The 20,738-nt window shown below is 39.3% G+C and overlaps 1 protein-coding gene and 1 pseudogene across 1 annotated transcript in view; one reads left to right on the forward strand and one right to left on the reverse strand.

The window, feature by feature from the left end:
* The window catches only part of GPC6 (glypican 6), a 1,125,082-nt gene that overhangs the window by 158,445 nt on the left and 945,899 nt on the right, over positions 1-20,738 (forward strand). The window lies entirely within an intron of this gene.
* LOC111725240 lies at positions 1,676-2,065 on the reverse strand (annotated as a pseudogene).

A 20,738-nucleotide genomic window follows, 5' to 3' on the forward strand; every position in this document is an offset into this window, starting at 1 on the left:
ATACATACTTAATACTTAGTATATACTCGATACATACTTAATACTTAGTATATACTCGATACATACTTAATACTTAGCATATACTCAATACATACTTAATACTTAGTATATACTCAATACATACTTAATACTTAGTATATACTCGATACGTACTTATCCAAGGAACCTATCTGAAATAAATGTTGGTGGTTATCTGGTTCTTGCCTTTATTATTTTATAAGTGAGAAAAAACAATGTTAGTCAAAAGAAGGTATTGAGTTGCTACCTTGGTGTCATCATCAGCCTCTGGCAATTTCTAAGCCCTACTTAATACATCAGATTTCTAATACCTTTACTATATATTTTCACACATTGGAATCAAGCACAAGCAAGCTAGCAAACCTTCTAGTTTTAACTAAAAGTTGTCAAAACTGCATGCTGTATCATTACAATACTTGGTGCTCTGGCAATACTGATGTTCTCAAGTGGGTCACAAAGCTTTAACAAATTTTAATTAGCATTAAGTTATAATGCAGCCTAAAAACCTATGTTCTAAACCCCCATATAATTCTCTATTAACACTAAAGGCTAAAATAATTTTGATGTTATAAAAACTCTTAGTTTATTGATTTTGTGCTTTCTATTTGAATATGAGAAACATTTAAAGGTTAATGAAACATGGAGTGTTTGTGTAGTGCTTTCTGTTACATTTTCACCAACCTTTATCCTCAAATTGGTGAAAGTAATAGGGCTAGAATTATTTCCCCCATTTTATAGAGAGAAGACAAAAGGCTCAAGTCATTCAAAACATGGTCATGGGTAGAAAGGCAAGTACTTGAATTAGGACCTTTTCTACTCTAACCCTTCCTGGGTCCTTCAGTCATCACTGGAAGTTCAGCTGTGACCCTGGTCTTGTTTTTCCATGGTGTAATTAAGGTGTTTTATTGGAAAAGAATAATGTTTACTAATTTTCTCAGCTGAAAGAAGGTCATGCGTTAAACTATCCCTGGAAAAATATGCCTAAGGCAACTTGTCCTCCATAGTTTGGGGGAGGAAGCTCAGCCTTTATACCCACTTTATATAGTGGAGTAGAAATTAAGATACAGGTGAACTTGACCTACTGGTAACAAAACAGCTTTTCCTCATTTCCAAGCACACCATGATAAAAGGTCATCTGAAGTTGTTACTTTTATTTACTTGTGGTAAGAAAATGTATGTCTTTGGAGAAATTTTAGAAAACGTAGGAAAATATGAAGAACTAAAAATATCCATCATCCATCAGCAGGAATCCGCCATTAACATTTTAATAATACAACTGTAAGCTCTGCATTTGGGTGACGGGGATTAAGACCTGGTTCTGTGATTTAGTAATAAGGGCACTGGAAAAGTACCCTCATCTTTCTGTGCCTAAATTTTCTCCTTTTAAAAATGGAAATAATATTGCTTATATCAGGAGGTTTTTGTGATGCTGCTGATGATGATGTGAATTTATAATGTCCAGCACTTAGATGAACTTCCTCAGTTTAACTATTACTAGTATTTTTCTCTAGTCTTTTTATTTTCATGCCTAACCTTTAAATATTTATTTTTATTGTTTGTTTGTTGGTTTATTTTTTATTGCTCCAGTAAATGAAAGGGTAACTTCACTGAAGCCCCAGGGACAGAAGGCTGCCCTGTGGAGAAAGGAGGAAGAGCCTTACTTGGCCCTCGTTTCGGGGTGCAGGTTGTTGGGGTGGGGGTACTTCTTCTTGTGGCATTACACAGCAGGGGTGCAGAGGAGCATCACATTGACAGCAGATCATCTTGTCACAGTTGTATTTCTGGGAAAGTTGAGGGCGGGAAGACACAATGATGCCACCTCTCTGCTGAAGCACCAGATGCAGGATAGACTCTTTCTGGGTGTTGTAATCTGAAAGAGCGTGGCCATCCCCCAGCTGTTCGCCTGCAAATATTAGGAGCTGCTGGGCAGGGGGAATGTGCTCCTTATCTTGGATTTTGGCTTTAACATGCTCGATGGTGTCACTGCTTTGACCTCAAGGGTGATAGTCTTGCCCACCAGGGTCTTTCCAGAGATCTGCATCTCTGCGTCTGCAGCTCGGCCACAGAGATCAAGGGTGCATAACCTTTTTAAACATTCAGAACCTCTGCTGCATACAGCATTTTATCCTGTAGTTTTCCACTTAACAATATGTCATAACATTTTTTACATACTATTGTTTTAGATAGAATATGGATTTAATTGCATTATACCATCATGTGTTCCTGTCATAATTGTACTAACCAGTCTCTAATGGTTTGCAACCTTTGTCTGTTGTAAATTATATAATGAGCAGATACATTTATATATCTTAGTGGCAGGCTTGATAATTTCCTCGGGGTAGATTCCTAGAAGAATTATAGCATCAAGTTATAGAATTCTTTTAAGGACTTGAGATTATTTACCTTTTAAGATTAGCCTTCTTGAGGTATAATTCACATGCAACACAGTGGACACCTTCCCAGCGGAGACTTCAGTCCATCATTTTATATCCTGCCAGAAATGTACAAAGGCTCCAATTTCTAATTTCCTATCTATCATTGTTATTTTCCATTCTACTTTTTAAATACCCAATCTAATGTGGTTTTTATTAAGAATTCCCTAATGATTAAGAATGGTAAAAACCTTTTCAAATATGGACTTACCATTTGAATATTTTATTTGGAGAAATATCTCCAAACAAGTGATAGTATAATGCAATTAAATCTATATTGTGTCTAAAACAGCAGTATGCAATATTGGAGAAATAGCTATGCAAGTCCTTTGACCACTTTTTTAATTGGGTTGTTTGCTTTTGAGAAATGAGTTACCTTTTCAAAAATTTTATTATTTCTACCATTATATTTAAAAATTATTTACAATTAAATTTAGAAGTTATTTCTATATTACTTTTTATATTTATGCTTGTAAATATTGACCATAGAGGACCTAGTTTAATTTCCTTACACTTTATATCAGTAATCTGTTTGGATCATGGAATTAAATTTCACTGTAGTATTTTCTTCATGCTGTGTGTCACCCACACCCACCATGTGCCAGGCACGGTGATGTGGGTTCAGGGACAAAGGTGTGTAAGGCCTTCAAGGTCACCACAGCCGAGAGGCTTCTGGTTTATTTCTGCTGTTAGCTAGAGAGATAGATTCTTCCTCTTTTTTTCCTACTGAGAAACCATTTGTTTAGTGAAAAGTCCTCCTCAGCCTAGAAGCATATTCTTTGCCAAGTATAATTATATAGTATTTTGTGACCCTGTACAGGGTATGAAATGTATATTCTTAGCACACACTGACAGCATTCCTAACGCTGAAAGCTGTCGCTGAAGTAGCTGGACAGGATTCTGTGAGACCCGGTGTTCTAATAGGCTGGCTGCAGTGTTGACTCTGTCAGTAGTGGATTTGTTCTGGCTTTCCTCGGGCTTGCTCTGTGCCAACTCCCAGTTTAGTATTTCAAACTACTTGGAGGTGGCATCTTTTCCATACACCTTGAATCAGTCCTGAAAGACACTGGGGCCCAGAGTGATACCGAAATAAAGTAACCAGAGCATGTGGATAGCAACGCCCATAAGAACGGTGGCCTCTACTGGAGCAAAAACACGCATGTTCCTTTACTTTTAAAAACCTCGTCTGCAGGCGAGGGTTAGATTTTGCTTGTAGGGTTTCCAGAGTAAGGAGTCACACTGGGGCTGAGCTGGGCTGGGCTGGGCTGGGCTGGGTTGCTCCTCAGGGCGGTCAGGCCACTCAGGGGAGAAATGGCGCCTTGAGAAGTGGTGTGCTTTGAGGCATGTTCTGCAAGCTGCAGTTGGTTTTTCAGAAATTGACTATACCACATCTTCGTTTTCTTTACCATTGTCATCGGCTGTCACAGGGAGGAGCACTGAGCCTAAGTGTGGTGTTGGTGGTCCCTGAAGTTTGTAGAGTGAGATTTAGCCTGTGAGACTGTGCCCCTTACCCTGAGCTAATGCAGCAACCTGGTGAGCCCAGGGCTTGTTTCTAGCAGGACCTTAGGTCAGGAGCTCAGCCTGCACACTGGTGTGTGGGGTGTGCAACATGATCATTAATGGCAGCCATTACGTACTGACCTCTCACTATAATTTAAACAAGGCCCTAAGCTGGAGATGGGGCATGAATGATCTCATTTAATTCTCTGATCAGCCTTAAGGGGCAGAGAGTTACTATCTTCTGAAGACATGGGAATTGTCAGAGTGGTTAACCACATGAGGACAGGGGATAGGGTTGGGATTCTAAACTGAGTGTGTCTTAGGGCCAAGCCTGTGCACTTAACTATGGACTAAATAGTTGTCTGGAGAGGGCAAGATTTTCTCTATTCAGTCCCCACTGGCCCGTAGTGGTATTCTGTGTTGCTGATCTTTTTGTTGCTGTTGCAAATAATCATCTCAGGCCAGAAAGAACAGAAGAAACTTTCCTTCGCTGGTTACCTTGACCCAGTGCCTCTCCCCACCCCTGACCCACACAGGTACACACATGTGCACCTGTGAGATTTCCTTCCTGTCCAACGCGGGTCTTGTTCACCTCACGTGCCTGACCTTCAGCGCCCAGGAGGAGCATGTCTGGTGGAGCATGTGCACTTTGAATGGAGAACCTGAAAGTGCCAGAGACTGGGAAGGGGCCTTAGAGGAGCACGTGCTGCTTCCCTTTGTCACTCCTGGTGCAGACTGTGGCTCTGCCCCCCGTCTTTGGTTGTTTTAATGCTGTCCTTCTTTCCTTCTGTTGGGACCTGCGTGAGTGCACAGCCCGTATTTGAAGTGTTTCCTGCTGTATCCCCTGTGCCCAACACAGTGCTTAGCGCATGGTGGGGGCTGAATGAATCCATGTTGAGTGAACTAAATCAGTAAGTGCCTTTCCTCTGAGAGGTTAGAACACCAGGATTCAAATGAAGGTTCAAAATCATTCTTCACACTTCCTACCTCTGCAATAGATGCTAAAGTGAATGGAAAATTTCAGGTGACAAGAACAGAGAGGACCTGTGATTGTGAGTCATGGCTCCGCCACCGGGGGTAAGTCTAGAGAACTTTTTTTTTTTTTTTTTGAGACAGAGCCTCAAGCTGTCCCCCCTGGGTAGAGTGCTATGGCATCACAGCTCACAGCAACCTCCAACTCCTGGGCTCAAGCGAGTCTCCTGCCTCAGCCTCCCAAGTAGTTGGGACCACAGGCAACTGCCACAATGCCTGGCTATTTTTTGGTTGCAACCATGATTGTTGTTTGGTGGGCCCGGGCTGAATTTGAACCCAGCACCTTAGGTGTATGTGGCTGGCGCCTTGGCCACTTGAGCCACAGGTGCCAAGCCTGGAGAATGTTTTTCAACCTTTTTTTTTTTTTATCTCACATCACGCTTGAGCCTGTAGTTAAACTTCCATGGCACCCTTAAATTGTGTTGATCAAAAAAAAGAGTAAACAAAAAGAATATACTTAACTGTGCTGTGAATTTCTTTTTAAAATAATATAATTAATGATCTCTAAAAACTTTCACGGCACACCATTTGAAAATCAGTGGTCCAGAGACTCAGTGCGACCACAGACTTCGTGGCCATGTGTGATGGACGTTGAATGCATGGTGGCTCCTGCCTCTCACCCCTGCTCACACTTACCCAGCCTCCCCACTCAGTGCTACCTAAATGCCTTTGCCCCGGGATGTATGGAACGCTCTTTACTGGGGAGGACTGAATGTGTGGTACACAAGCTCCTTTTAGCTCAGAAGGAGATCAGTATTTGGCTAGAACTTAGGCAATTTCAGGAGAATAGAATCCTGACCAAAAATATGCAAGATACAGTCATAGTTTTATGCATCTAAAGTTTGTAAGTTAAAAGAATCACATAAAACCATCTCACATGAAAGCGTCTTCTAATTAAACGGTTCAGGACTATCTGGGAAGGCTTGACCTGCATGTCTAAATGCAGTGTGGAAGAAAGCCATTAGCCATCAGGGGCTGCAGGCTGTGACACTCTCTTAGTGAGACGGTTTGCAAGTTCACCTCTTCCAACCTGAACTGTGAGTTCCTTCCTTCCTCCCTTCTGCCCTCTTCCCTCCCTTCCTCCCTCCCTCCCTTCCTTTTCCTTTTCTTTCTTCTTTCTTGTTTTCTACCATTCAACACATTTTACTGAGTGCTAGCGAAACTTGGGGTTAGGTACTGATCAGAAAAATAAAAATAAAAATAGATAGTCTGTATCCTCATATAACATAAAATCCATTGAGGATAACAAGGACTAAAGAAATGGTCATAGAAATGATTGCTAAACGTAACAGTGTCTTTCAGGGTAAAATGACATCTCTAGCGAAAGAAAGAATAATATGGGTTGGACACACATCTGAGGGATGTGGCACCTTCTAGAGTAGAAATATGGAAGTTGAGTGGAATTAAGTGACAGGGTGGGGGAGGGAGGACACACCTGCCAGGCCCCCTGGGACAGGAAGAGGTCAGTCCATGGTAGAATAAAAATGAAAGACTATTCCTATACATAGTGTGTCCTCCTCCTTGCTTTTTTATCGTTATAGCATTTTTAGTGTCTAACATAATGTAAATTGAAATTATTTCTTTTTTTTTTACTGTCTTCCTCCAGCAGAATTTAGGCATTATGAGGGCAGCGGTATTTGTCTTGTGTATCCCTGTGTGTGTGAGTTCTGAAGTTTCACTGCTATATTCCTGGTACCTAGAATAGCAACAACAGGAACGCAATAATATTCAAATCCAGTAAGAGTGGGCCACAGTGAGTTCAGTGAGCTGGGGGGAGCAGGGCATGAGGTGGACGAGAGGAGGGTGGAGTCCTGGTCTCTGTGGTCACTGCAGGCATGTTCTGGATTTAGATTTTATCCAAAGTGCAGCAAAACAGGTTGCATTAAACCAGAAATGTTACATAGTTACTATCTTTTCTTTTTCCAGAAGAGAATTACCACAATTTTTTTCTTACTACGTCTTGTTATGCTAGGTTGCACTAAAAAAAGAAAAGAAAAGGTGATACTGTTTCAAACAATCTGCTCTCAACCTCTCTAACAGGGAGAGTAGAAACCAGGCAGAGAAGATAGAGCACTTCCCTGTGAATTTCTACCCAAGTGGGAAAGGGATTCAGAGAAGTCAGCTTTGGAGTAGTGCTTGCCTCTTCTTCAGTGAATGGGCTTGTTTTGTTTTCAATGAAAGGCATTCCATTCAAAACTCTTAACTAATATTGGCTAGTTTACTGTGTATATATCGTAAATGATTGCATTAACTTGTTATTTGTATAACTCCCCTTGGAGGTATATAAATGCCCCTCACCCAGAAATGGTAGGTTTTATCCTTATTTCACACATGAATAAATTCAGAGTACGGTCGGGGAAAGGAAGCTAGCACCTGAGTGTCTACCAAGTATCTGGCATTTTATATGTTTATATCATTTAATCCTCATAAAACCTTAGAGAATGGGGGTGTTGGCTCCCTTCACTGGATAAGAATGTGAATTCCAAATCGGTTAAGTCACCCATCCAACGTCACAGGACAAGTAAAACGGAATGTGGACTCAAGGCCAGGTGTTTTGAAGCTTAAAACCCATGATTTTTGCTGTCATTTCTTATAGCTTCTAGGGGATTTTTTTTTTTTTTTTTTTTTGGCTGGGGCTGGGTTTGAACCGGCCACCTCTGGCATATGGGACCCGCACCCTACTCCTTTGAGCCACAGGTGCCGCCCTGCTTCTAGGGGATTTTTAAACAACTTGCTAGAAGAGCATGTTAATGAGGACTACAAGTATGTATGGAGCCTGGGTCTCCTGGCCCTTGAACCATTACTGCTTTTTTCCATTATGAGATAATACATCAGCTACTGCTTCTAATTAATTCTCCCAAGTGCTGAGCCAACTTCATAAGCGCTGGGGCAATGCAGAAGAGAGAGCGCTCAGACGGAGCTCAGTGAGCTGAGCACTCCAGTCCCAGATGTGCCGCGTGGCCTTTCACCTTCTTATTCTTAATGAATGATTTTCTAATCTGTAAAAGCAGACCCCTGGATGAGATGCTCTCGGGGGTCCCTTTCATCTCCAGTATTCAATGAAATGTAAAGGTAACTGTATTTGACGCATGAAATATACGTGTAGAAGGTCTGGGAACCATCTGAGGAAATGGCAGTGAATGCAGGGCTCAGGACGTAGCAGGACACTGTGCCCACTGTAGCCCTGTGTGCCTGGATTTTCGCCTAGAAAGCCCCCCAATTCTAGGAGGTTTTATTGTTACTAGTCAACTAGCAGCCTTAAAAATACGTGTGAGATGAGCCCATCTCTACCAGTTTGCTTCGCTGGGTCTTTTTTGAAGGTCAGTTGTTCACCAAAAACTTATTCTATGAGAAAATCTAAGCTTGATTATGGTACTCACTTTACAATATGATATAATATAATATTATATAAATAGAGAATTCTTACTTTCTGTGGCTCTTACAAATATGCATATCTTAGAAGAAAAATCATTGCTTTGAGATAATGTTCTTTTTAAAAAATATGTGTTCATATACTACTTGCAATTTTAATGAATAAAAAGACAGATTTATAAATCCGATTTGCTAACTATTAAAAGCCTGCCGTTATTGACGTTTGAATGTTGATGAATATGAGTCTCAGAAAGAGGCTCCTTCAAGTGCTTCAGCTCCTTAACACAGACCAGATACACAAAGATGATCTGGGGGATGACAAATCTCATTGCTACCTGCCACTGAAACCGTTACAAATGGATTGGCGCCCTAGACCCCCTCAATAATAATCTCCTGAGCACAGATTTTGGGCTGTGACTTAGCTGATTATCGATCTGGAAATAAGACCTGGTTTTCACCACAGGGTGATTCAGTTTCAAGTGTGCCCTGCTTTGTCTGGCTCTGCCGTCTCAGTAAAAGTTCATGAGCTCCTTTATGACCCTTTTCAAAGCACCGCTGCTTTTCTTCTGCCGTCCTTTTCTTTCTTATCCATCAAGTCTTGCCCAAATATCTCAGATAGTTATTTACTTCCCTGTACGTTATAACACCTGGTTATAATTAGCAGAGTCACGTAGCAACGCCTCCCTCTGGGAAGGCCGTTTGGCACAGTCCACTCTGTTCTGTGCACACCAGGTGACACTACTGTCTTGCAATCCACCACCGAACTCTGTTTCTGCCTGATTATTTTTTGTGATCGTCTCTGCAGACCACTCTTCACTGATACTAGTTTGGTTTTCTGGTCTAGCTTGGCACACTCATGACTCAGATAATAATTTCAAAGGCAGTTAGAGTCTTCTTTGGGAGTTTAATCAGTCTCGTTCTGTTTCTCCAGAATTTGCCTTCATTGAGCTACAAATTTAGTTAACTCATGTGGCACCAGTGGCTCAACGGGGTAGGGCGCCAGCCCCATATGTCGGAGGTGGCCAGTTCAAACCCAGCCCTGGCCAGAAACTGCAAAAAAAAAAAAAAAAATTTAGTTAACTTAACATGAGCTTTGAGGTTAAAAAATGGACATTTAAAAAATTTCCCTTTCATTAGATGGACCTTTGTCTTACTACACCTTTCTTATTAGACATTTTGCTACATTATGGAATAAAGATATTTTTTCTTTTGATGGAACCATATTGATGCTGTGAAGTTGGCATATTTTCTGAGTGGGGAGAAGGGGGAAGGGGGGGTGTTTCTTTCCTGGGAAACAGCTCAGATTTCTCTTGTGAGCTAAGAGACGGGATTATTTCCTGTTACCTCAAGTGACTGAGCTTTGTGGTTATACAGGCTTTCTATTTAGGCTTCTGTGCCTCTTTACAACAATTAAACTTTATTTTTGTGTTTGAATATTATTAACCTCAAGAGACCATAAGAAAACAAAATACACTATAATGAAGACTGGAGTTCTGGGATTTGATATGTTTGGGGGAAAGTTCAGAGATTCCGAGAGGAAAAAGCAAACAAAGTGAACTTCAGCCATCCAGTGGGACCCGTAACTGAGAAGGGCTGAAGGTGTATGTGATGCAGCCACAGCAATTTCTAAACTAGATTTCTACCCCTGACGGTGGTTGCCATTCGAAAAGGACTCATTCTTTACTTTTCTGTTACCTCACATTTGTATACGGAGTGCTAATCCAATTAAATTTGTAAAATTACATTTCATTAGAAGAGGCTCCTTTAGAATAGAAAGATCTCAGTAACTTTTTGTGTAGGAAGAGAAATTTTTAGTGGATTTCTTAATTGGCTTCCTTAATTATGTTTTTAAATCTTATTCTTTTGCTGGACATATTCGTCACTACTACAGTGATTATTTTGCAGAAGAATTTTGGAATCATTGAAATCTTTTGTCACATTATCTTTCTGATAGAGGTGGTATAATTCCTATTCCCTATAAAACTTCTTCTGATAATAACAGAATAGAAGGTAATATTTATTAGACTAATAGTACTCGGTAAATGGGAAAATTAATTAAATTGGCATCAATAACAGATATAACAGTGTAGGTTTCGTTAAAGCATACTGTCATTGGCTGGGTGCAGTGGCTTATGCCTATAATCCTAGCACTCTGAGAGGCCAAGGTAGGCGGATTGCTGGAGCGCAGGAGTTTGAGACCTGCCTTAGCAAGAGTAAAACCCCATCTCTAAAACTAGCCAGGCATTGTGACAGGTGCATGTAGTCCTAGCTACTTGGGAGGCTGAGGCAACAGGATCACTTGAGCCCAAGATTTGAGTTTGCTATGAGCTGTGATACCATGGCACTCTACCAAGAGTCACAAAGTGAGACTCTGTCTCAAAAAAACCAAAAAAAAAAAAAATCAAAAAACCGTTATATAAAACAAATAAAGCCCATCTTGTTATATGGGCTTTATTAATATTAATTGAATATTTTGCTCCATTAATTAAATATTTTGAAGAATAGCAAGGCAAAAAGACTCAGCATGGAAATTTCTTTAATATGAAAATTAGTGAACATTGAACAAAGCCGTTTCTTCTGTGTGAATTCCAGAGAGCATATGCACAGGATTCTATATTTTTTATCACTTGGATTTATAATCATTATGACCAAAGGAATTCCCAGGGCAATTGGCTTTTGAAATAAAGAAACAAGTATGTAAGAAAAAAAACTAGCCAGAAATGCTATTTTTTTTCTTTTTTTTTTTACTGCATCCTGGCCAGTCTCCTCTTGGACCTGTTCTCATCTTGTGCTGTGTCCACACACATTCTTTTCGCCTAAATCCCTGGTGTGTGTCTGTTTCCTAGCACACACCATTTTAATTGGGGGATCTGAGGCATTAGGGCAAGGTGTCATCCATTTATTAACATTTCTTAGGTTATATTAGAAAGGTTCTTTACTTCTAAGGGGGATGAGAAATGGATCGGATCCATCTGTATGCTGGTGTGTGTTCAGAAGACATTCCGGAGCGGGATTAACTGCTAGCTTGCTCATGGTGTTAGAGCAATTATATCACCCCTGAGGGTGATAATTTCTCAACTTCATAATGAAATGTTGGACTGGTGTTTTCTAAGGTTCTTTTCAGACAGCATATTCTCCATCTCTACTATAGCTCTTTAATTGTCACGCTCACGAACACTGGAGTGAATTTCCTAGAGCAGATGTGAGAGTGTTTGCTTCTCACCTTGAATCTTCTCCACAGAAGGTCTCTTTAATCCAAACGTAACCCTTTTGTTTTATAGGTGAGTAAACTAACATTTGGCAGAGTTAAATGAGATATAGATGAGGGTAAAACCATACATAAATAAAGATGCCTTATTATCTACTGCTGTGTAACAGATTACTTCCAAATGTAGTACCTTTCGACACATCACAAATTTATTACCTGCAGTGATGCTGGATGGTTGAGTGGCGCCTTTGCTGGCTTTGCCTGGGCCCCTTTTTGTAGTTGCATTCAGCCAGAGGGTCAGTTAGACTGAGTGGTTTGAGAGACCTCACTCATAGGTCTGGTAGTTGAAGTCAGCCTCTTCCTTACGTGACATCTCAGCACAGAAGATGAGGACGTAATTCGCACAGCATCACTTCCCTTTCATTGTGTTCTTTAGAATGAATCAAAGGACAGCCCAAATGCAAGGTTGGGGAAACCGACTCTAACTTTTGATGGAAAGAGTAGAAAGTAATTTGTAGCCGGACTTAATGTACCACATTTAGTCTATCATTTCTTTCTCTAAAAGTCATACTACGTGATCAGTTAAGATGATTTGGGGGTCAGATTGTTGTGCAGATGTAGAATCCTTTTTAACACAGTGCTCTAGGCAGCCACCACAAATCACAAGGCAGAAATGCCGCAAGAAATGAAATGTTGTACCATCTGGACTCTGCAGTGAGTTATTGGTAGAGCATGGACAGAAACTTCAGCACTTCTGGCTGTTAGTCTACAGTGTTTCTTCCTCATCACTTTGTCTCCTACTACTGGTCAGTTTATTAGGTCATTAGAAAAGTTCTTTACTTCTAAAAGTGAAGCCGCTGAAAATAGGCACCCTTTTAGGTTTTGAACAATAACATCATGTATTTCCCAGTAGATTATGACATAAACCATTGGTTGAAGAGATAGCCATTTGGATGCCATCTTAATCAATGATAAAACTGGGATCAATCCCAGTGGTCACATCTGGATCAATAATGTGGCAATGGGAAATTGTATGTCTTTTTTTTTTTTTTTATTAAATCATTGCTGTGTACATTAATGTAATCATGGGGTACAATGTGCTGGGTTTTTATACAATTTGAAACATTTTCATCAAACTGGTTAACATAGCCTAAACGACATTTTTTTAAGTTATTGTGTTAAGACATTTATATTCTACACCTAGTAAATTTCATCTGTGCCCTTGTAAGATGCACTATAGGTGTGATCCTACCAGTTATCCTCCCTCCACCTATCCTCCCCCTCCCCTCCCCTCCCTCTCCCCTTTCCCCTTTATCTTGGGCTATAACTGGGTTATAGCTTTCATAAGAAAGCTATAGATTGGTTTCATATAAGACTGAGTACATTGGATACTTTTTCTTCCATTCTTGAGATACTTTGCTAAGAAGAATATGTTCCAGCTCCATCCATGTAAACAAGTAAGAGGTTAAGTCTCCATCTTTCTTTAAGGCTGCATAATATTCCATGGTGTATATAAACCACAATTTATTGATCCATTCGTGGGTCAGTGGGCACTTGGGCTTTTTCCATGACCTGGCAATTATGAATTGGGCTGTAATAAACATTCTGGTACAAATATCTTTGTTGTAATGTGATTTCTGGTCTTCTGGATATATACCTAGTAGAGGAATTGTAAGATTGAATGGCAGGTCTATTTTTAGATCTCTAAGTGTTCTCCAAACATCTTTCCAAAAGGAACGTATTAGTTTGGATTACCACCAGCAATGTAGAAGTGTTCCCTTTTTTCCACATCCATGCCAACATCTCTGGTTTGGGATTTTGTGATGTAGGCTAATCTTACTGGAGTTAGATGATATCTCAAAGTAGTTTTGATTTGCATTTCTCTGATGATTAAGGATAATTAACATTTTTTCCTGTGTCTATAGGCGGTGCGCCTATCTTTTTCAGAGAAATTTCTCTTCAAGTCCCTGGCCCACTCTGAGATGAGATCACTTGTTCTTTTCTTGCCAATCGTTTGAGTTCTCTGTGGATTCTGGTTATTAAACCTTTGTTGAAGACATAGCCTGCAAAAATCTTCTCCCATTCTGAGAGCTGTCTGCTTGCTTTACTTACTGTGTTCTTGGCTGTGCAGAAGCTTTTTAGTTTGATCAGGTCCCAGTAGTGTATTTTTGATGTTACTTTAATTGCCCGGGGCATCCTCCTCGTAAAATATTTGCCCAGGCCAATTTCTTCAAGAGTTTTCCCTGTACTTTCTTTTAGTATTTTCATAGTTTCATGTCTGAAGTTTAAATCTTTAATCCAGTGAGAGTCTATCTTAGTTAATGGTATGGGTCCAGTTAGAGGTGTGGGTCTAGTTTCAGTCTTCTACAGGTTGCCAGCCAGTTCACCCAGCAGCATTTGGAATCTTTTCCCCACTGAATGTTTTTAAATGGCTTGTCAAAGATTAGATAGTGGTAAGTATCTGGGTTCATCTCTTGGTTCTCTATTTTGTTCCATACATCTAAGTTTCTGTTTTTGTGCCAATACCATGCTGTTTTGATCACTATCGCTTTATAGTATAGTCTGAGGTCTGATAGAGTAATTCTTCTGCTTTGTAATTTCTGAGTAATGTCTTGGCTATTCATGGTTTTTTCTGATTCCATATAATATGAAGTATTATTTTTTTGAGATCTTTAAAGTATGGCAGTGGCACTTTAATAGGGATTGCATTAAAATTGTATATTGCTTTGGGTAGTATGGACATTTTAACAATGTTGATTTTTCCCAGCCATGAGCATGGTATGTTTTTCCATCTGTTAACATCTTCAGCTATTTCTTTTCTTAGATTTTCATAGTTCTCTTCACATCCTTTGTTAGATAAACTTCCAAATAGTTCATCTTGTTTGGCACTACTGTGAATGGAAGAGAGTCCTTGACTGTTTTTTCAGCTTGACTATTGTTCATATATATAAAGGCTACAGATTTATGAGTATTGATTTCATAACCTGAGACCTTGCTGTATTCCTTGATCACTTCTAAGAGTTTTGTAGTAGGATCCCTGGTGTATTCCAGATATATAATCATATCATCTGCAAAGAGTGAAAGTTTGATCTCTTCTGACCCCATATGAGGTCATATCTCTTCTGACCTCATATGGTAACCCTTGATAGCCTTTTCTTCCCTAATTGCAATGGCTAAGACATCCATTAAAATGTTAAAAAGCAGTGGAGACGGTAGACATCCTTGCCTGGTTCCTGATCTAAGTGGAAATGATTTCAATTTAACTCTATTCAATACAATATTGGCTGTGGGTTTAGTGTAGATGGCCTCTGTCAGTTTAAGAAGTGTCCCTTCTGTACCAATTTTCTTAAGTGTTCTGATCATGAATGGATACTAGATATTATTAAAAGATTTTTCTGCATCAATTGAGAGAATCATATGAGCTTTGTTTTTTAATTTGTTTATATGATGAATTATATTTATAGATTTACATACATTGAACCAGCCTTGAGACCCTGGGATAAAACCCACTTGGTCAGGGTATAGAATTTGTTTGATGTGTTGCTGGATTCTGTTGGTTAGGATCTTAATGAATATTTTTGTATCAATTTTCATTAGTGATATTGGTCTATAATTTTCTTTTCTTGTTGGATCTTTTCTGGTTTGGGGATCAAGGTGATGTTTGTGTGATAGAATGTGTTGGGTAGGATTCCTTCTTTTTCTATATTTTTGGAAAAGATTGAGTAACATAGGTACTAGTTTCTCTTTAAAGGTTTTGTAGAATTCTGATATGAAAGGATGCTGCATGTCTTTTGATGTGATTCAGTGGGAAGGATACATGTCCTTGTAGTGTTCTTGCCAAACTAATCATGAAGAAATAGAGACCATGAGGTATTTCTCAAAATAGCTAGCCTAAAGTTTTGAAAAGGTGTCAGTTTCATGAAAAACCATATAAAGGTAAAGGACTCTTCTAGATTAAAGGAAACTAAAGAGCCATGGGGAAAAAAGTATATGATTTTAGATTTTAAAAAGTTATAAAGAAACCAGGTGCCATGGCTTACACCTGTAATCCTAGCACTCTGGGAGGCTGAGGTGGATTGCCTGAGCTCTTGGGTTCGAGACCAGCCTCAGCAAGAGCAAGACCCTGTCTCTAAAAATAGCTGGGTGTTTTGGTACATGCCTATAGTCCCAGCTATTTGGGAGGCTGAGGCAAGAGAATCACTTAAGCCTGCGAGTTTGAGGCTGCTGTGAGCTGTGACACCACGACACTCTACTGAGGATGACAAAGTGAGACTCTGTCTCAAAAAAAAGTTATAAAACATCTTGTTGAAAAAATTCAGGACCATCAATTAGATAATATTATGTCAGTGTTCAATTTTTTATGTGATTAATAGTTTGGCTGTTACACAGAAGAATATCCTTATTCCTATAGAGAAAAATCATGATAATATTTAGAGGAAAGAGTCAAGGTATTTACAACTTATTTTCAAATGGATCAGCAAAAAATAAGATGTGTGTCTATACATATGCACATTTTTCATTTAGGGAGAGAGAAAAAGAAAATATGGCAAAAATATTAATGTGACAAATCTAGGTGGAGAGTTCATACATCTTTTTTGTACTTTTAAATTTTTGAAGGTTAAAAAATTTATAAGTTACAAAGTGAGGGGAAAAGGTACCAATTCAATGTATTTTATGGTTGAGACCAGGCCTGATGTTGACTGTATGACAAAGTATTCAATGTCAACTTTCTGATGGAATTCAATTGCAAAATGCTGCATTCGTAAAAGGCACATTTTCTTTACTTACAGACTTATACCAAGAGGAAAACCTCAAGTGCAAGCAGTTGTTTGAATATGGTTAGAAAAGTTGACCATGTAGAAACTGTAATGTGTCATAATAAAAGATGTGGCGATATGCCAGTATGTTGTGTGGCATCATGGTTAAGAGAGTTATATATAGCATTAGAAACTTGGTATGACAAGGGTTCCAGCTCCTCCTGCTCAGATTCTGTGGATGACTTTGGGCAAGATTTTAATTTGTGTGAAACTTGGTACTTTTATAAAATGGAGATGCTAATTCTGATCATACAGCTTACTTTTCTAACTGCAAAGGTTGTACACTGATTTTCCCATCTAAATGTTTAGTCTTGGAAATGCCTACAGAATTATGTTGAGGAGTGAAGATAATGTTTACTATTTCTGTGCCTATTTAGAGATTGTTCTTACAGAATCGAGGATCCATAAGTTCCAATGCTAACAGAAATTACCCATATTTTGAAAAATCTGTTTTCCTGCAACACTTAATTTTATTCTGAAAACAAGATTGGGCTTGGGAGAGGAAGCACAGAAATAAGCATTCCTGACTATGTCATCTCTGAAAGGATTGTACCAACGCTAGGTGAAAGCATGTGAAATAATTAGATCACCATTCCCAAGAGTGTTTCATAATTTATATAAAAACAAATACAGCTCTTTAGAAAGAAGGCTAAGTCTTCTTTGAACTTGGAGTAGAAGAGGTGAGATGTGACCTGGTGCCACAGGAGTGGCAAGCCATTAGATAGATGGGGACCTAAGAAAAAGAAGTCCCGTGTGGTGTTCTTTATGTGTGCAGACTTAATACAGTCACAACTTCTGTGTGCTGTTGCTAAGAAGATGAAATATAATTAGAGTCTGGTCTGATTATTAGAGGAAACTGAACTTTGTTGAATAGGAGCAGTGAAACAGTACAAACTGATCTGAGTTAACATGTGGCGAGTAACAGAGGGGACCCTGTGGTTGCTCAGTAGGGACTTGGCAATGGCAATTATTGTAAACTCAGCAGTGTTTGCCAGGACTAGGCAGGCAAAGACCAGCAGAGAACTTTCCCTTGGGAATCTTGGATGGAGATCAGGATTTGAGTCTGAAATACGGGCTCTAGCAAAGCACTTAGGCAAGTGTAAGAGAAGGAGTAAGTTTCTGTGGAGGTGGGAGGTAAGGTGGGCTGTGGTTGATTTAGTGATACCCGCTGAGAGCAAAGACAGGGTGGGGGGGCACATAAAATCATGCATGTCACATTCACAATTTGCCATTCCTGAGCTAGAGGAAAGATACAAACCCCAAATTTCAGTCTAGAGGATGAAATAATTAATTGGAAATTAGGAGAAAGTCAGTGGTTAAGTTTTAGTTACACAGCAACTTGAGGACAGTACAGTAAGCACATTTGGGGCACTGCCACGAGTTACAAAAGCCAGCTTTGATGCACTTGCTAGAGACAGACATGGTGATAGTATAGGCAGGTTAGGAGGTAAAACTCCTGTGCAGGTCAAAGGAATGGAGACATTTGCTTATTAAGCTGCTTATGTATACATACATGTGTTTTCTTGTAATGATGATTCAGTTCCATATGTCCAGGTTTAATTTGGTTCCCAATTTGGAATATACAGTAACTACGTATTACTGCCAGCTTCATTTACAGACATTACTCCATTATGATGAAGGTGGACAAGGAAAAGAACATTCTTGTTTAATTCAAAGTAATTTTTAGGGAACTATAAGCAAGAGTTATTGAAACTTAGTCGTTATCATAGCAGGAGGAAAATAGAGCTTAATTTTTTGGGGGGGTTCTCAACAATTATTTTTTTAATTCACAGTTTTGTGTAGATGCTTTTTTTTTATTAAATGATAGCTGTGTACATTAATGTAATCATGGGGTACAGTGTGGTGTTTTCATATACAATTTGAAATATTTTCATCAAACTGGTTAACATAGCCTTTATGTCATTCTCTTAGTTATTGTGTCAAGACGTTTATATTCTACTCTTAGAAAGATTCACCTGTACCCTTGTAAGATAAACCATAGAAGTGATCCTTCCAATCACCCTCCATCCACCCATCCCCCCTCCGTCCCCATATTTTTAGGCTATAATTAGGTTATTGCTTTCATATGAAAACTATCAATTAGTTTCATAATAGGGCTGTGTACATTGGATACTTTTTCTTCCATTCTTAAGATACTTTGCTAAGAAGAACATTTTCCAGCTCCATCCATGTAAACATGAAGGAGGTAAAGTCTCCATCTTTCTTTATGGCTACGTAGCATTCCATGATGTACATATACCACAGTTTATTGATCCATTAGTGGATTGATGGGCACTTGGGCTTCTTCCATGACCTGGCAATTATGAATTGGGCTGCAATAAACATTCTGATACAAATATTTTTGTTGTAATGTGATTTTTGGTCTTCTGGATATATACATAATAAAGGAATTGCAGGGTCAAATGGCAGGTCTATTTTTAGTTCTCTAAGTGTTCTCCAGATGTCTTTCTAATAGGAACGTATTAGTTTGCATTCCCACCAGCAGTGTAGGAGTGTTCCCGTTTCTCCACATCCATGCCAGCATCTCTTTTGGGATTTTGTGATATGGGCTAATCTTACTGGAGTTAGGTGGTGTCTCCCAGAACTTAATTTTGAAATGTCCCAATTAGAAGTGATACCTGGGGTTGGGCTCTGTTCCATTATTAGCTACCATGTTCTGTGGCCTCGGGCCACATTCCCTGCTGTAGGCCTTGATTCTCATGTTATCTAGACGGGGACGGTGAGTGTCTTCTGCCTCTCACCACAGTCATGGTGCCTCCCCTTCTCTGATCTTGGATGGCATCTCATGTCATCTCAGCATTTGGTACCAGTCGGCCTGTAACCTGGAAACTTTTGTTGCCTATGGCAAGCCAACCACACAAGGAAAAAAGTGTTAACAAGAATAACTAAGGCAAACGTTTGCTGAACTTTCAGTCTGTGTCAGGTCCTATGCTTAGCACTTCCCGTGGAATATGTTAAGAGCTGTATAAATGTAAATGTTTTCAGTTAAGATGCAGTAATGGTTAAAAAGAGATGGAATTTCAGGTTCCAACTTGGGATGGAGTATTAAAATTTGTTGAAATAAGGAAATGGCCAGAAGAGTTAAACAAAGAAACAAAAAAACAAAATGTGACTCACCTTTCTGTTTGCAAGGTCTAGCCTGTCTCTGGTTTGGTAGATGACCATCAGTGACTGTTGGAATGAATTAATGACCAGGTGAATGAGCAAAATTGCTGTGGCAAGAATGACCCCCAGCTCATGGTTCATCCTCTTTCTGTATTATTGGATTTAATACCCGCTGACTGGTTAACCACTTTATTTTATTCTTATTCACTTGATTTTCTCAACTAGGAACTTTTAATTCCTAAAACAAGGTCCCAGTGATGATTCATAGATACATTATACATTATATTTTTTCTTTCTTTTTTTCTTTTTTTGACAGAGTCTCACTTTGTTGCCCTCAGTGGAGTGCTATGGCATCATAGGTCACAGCAACCTCAGTCTCTTGGGCACAAGTGATCCTCTTGCCTCAGCCTCCTAAGTAGCTGGGATTACAGGCACCCATCACAATGCCCAGCTGTTTTTAGAGATTGGGTTTCACTCTAGCTCAGGCTGATCTCTAACTCCTGAGCTTAGGCTATCTACCCGCCTCAGTCTCTCAGAATGCTAGGATTATAGGTGTGAGCCACTGTGCCCAGCCTGATAGATTGTATTTTTCCAACACAAAACTTTCAGCTACAGACTGTACTTTCAACTGTTAAATAAAAAGATATTTGGAAAGCATTTCCCATCAATACTCATTTATCATTACTTAACAGTAAAGCTTAAACAGGCCTTGGGTGTACCCTAAAGCTTTTATAACTTAATGGCATGATCATGGGTACTAATTGGGACATCATGCCTGCATTAGGACTGTACCCTGCCTGAAAGACTATGTGACAATTATTTAAGTAATTTACATATAGTTCCTCCTGTTAACACCTTGAGAAGAGTCAGATGAGAACAATATTAGTGGATTCTGGCAGCTGGGATGCAAATTTATTATGACAAGTCCATTTTCTTGTTAGTTTCTAGGACTACTGTATAATTAATGGACCTATTAGGTATATTAAATTAATGTATTTTACTTTTTATCTGAAAGAAGAAAAGAAATCCTTATGAAGTGCTACCCTAAAATTTCAGGACAGTCATTGAATTTCTGGCTCATAACGTAGCTTCTAAAAAGCAATTATAACTTTCATCTTCAACTTCTTTTCAATGACAAATCTCTCTGGAGTGACTGTCACTGGATTCTTTCTTTAGAGAGGATCTCAAGGGAAATGAAACTCAGCAGCATCCAGAATAGTTCTAGGCGAAATT

The sequence above is a fragment of the Otolemur garnettii genome, unplaced genomic scaffold (assembly GCF_000181295.1).
Source record: "Otolemur garnettii isolate 467f Iridium unplaced genomic scaffold, OtoGar3 scaffold00034, whole genome shotgun sequence".
Lineage (NCBI taxonomy): Eukaryota > Metazoa > Chordata > Mammalia > Primates > Galagidae > Otolemur > Otolemur garnettii.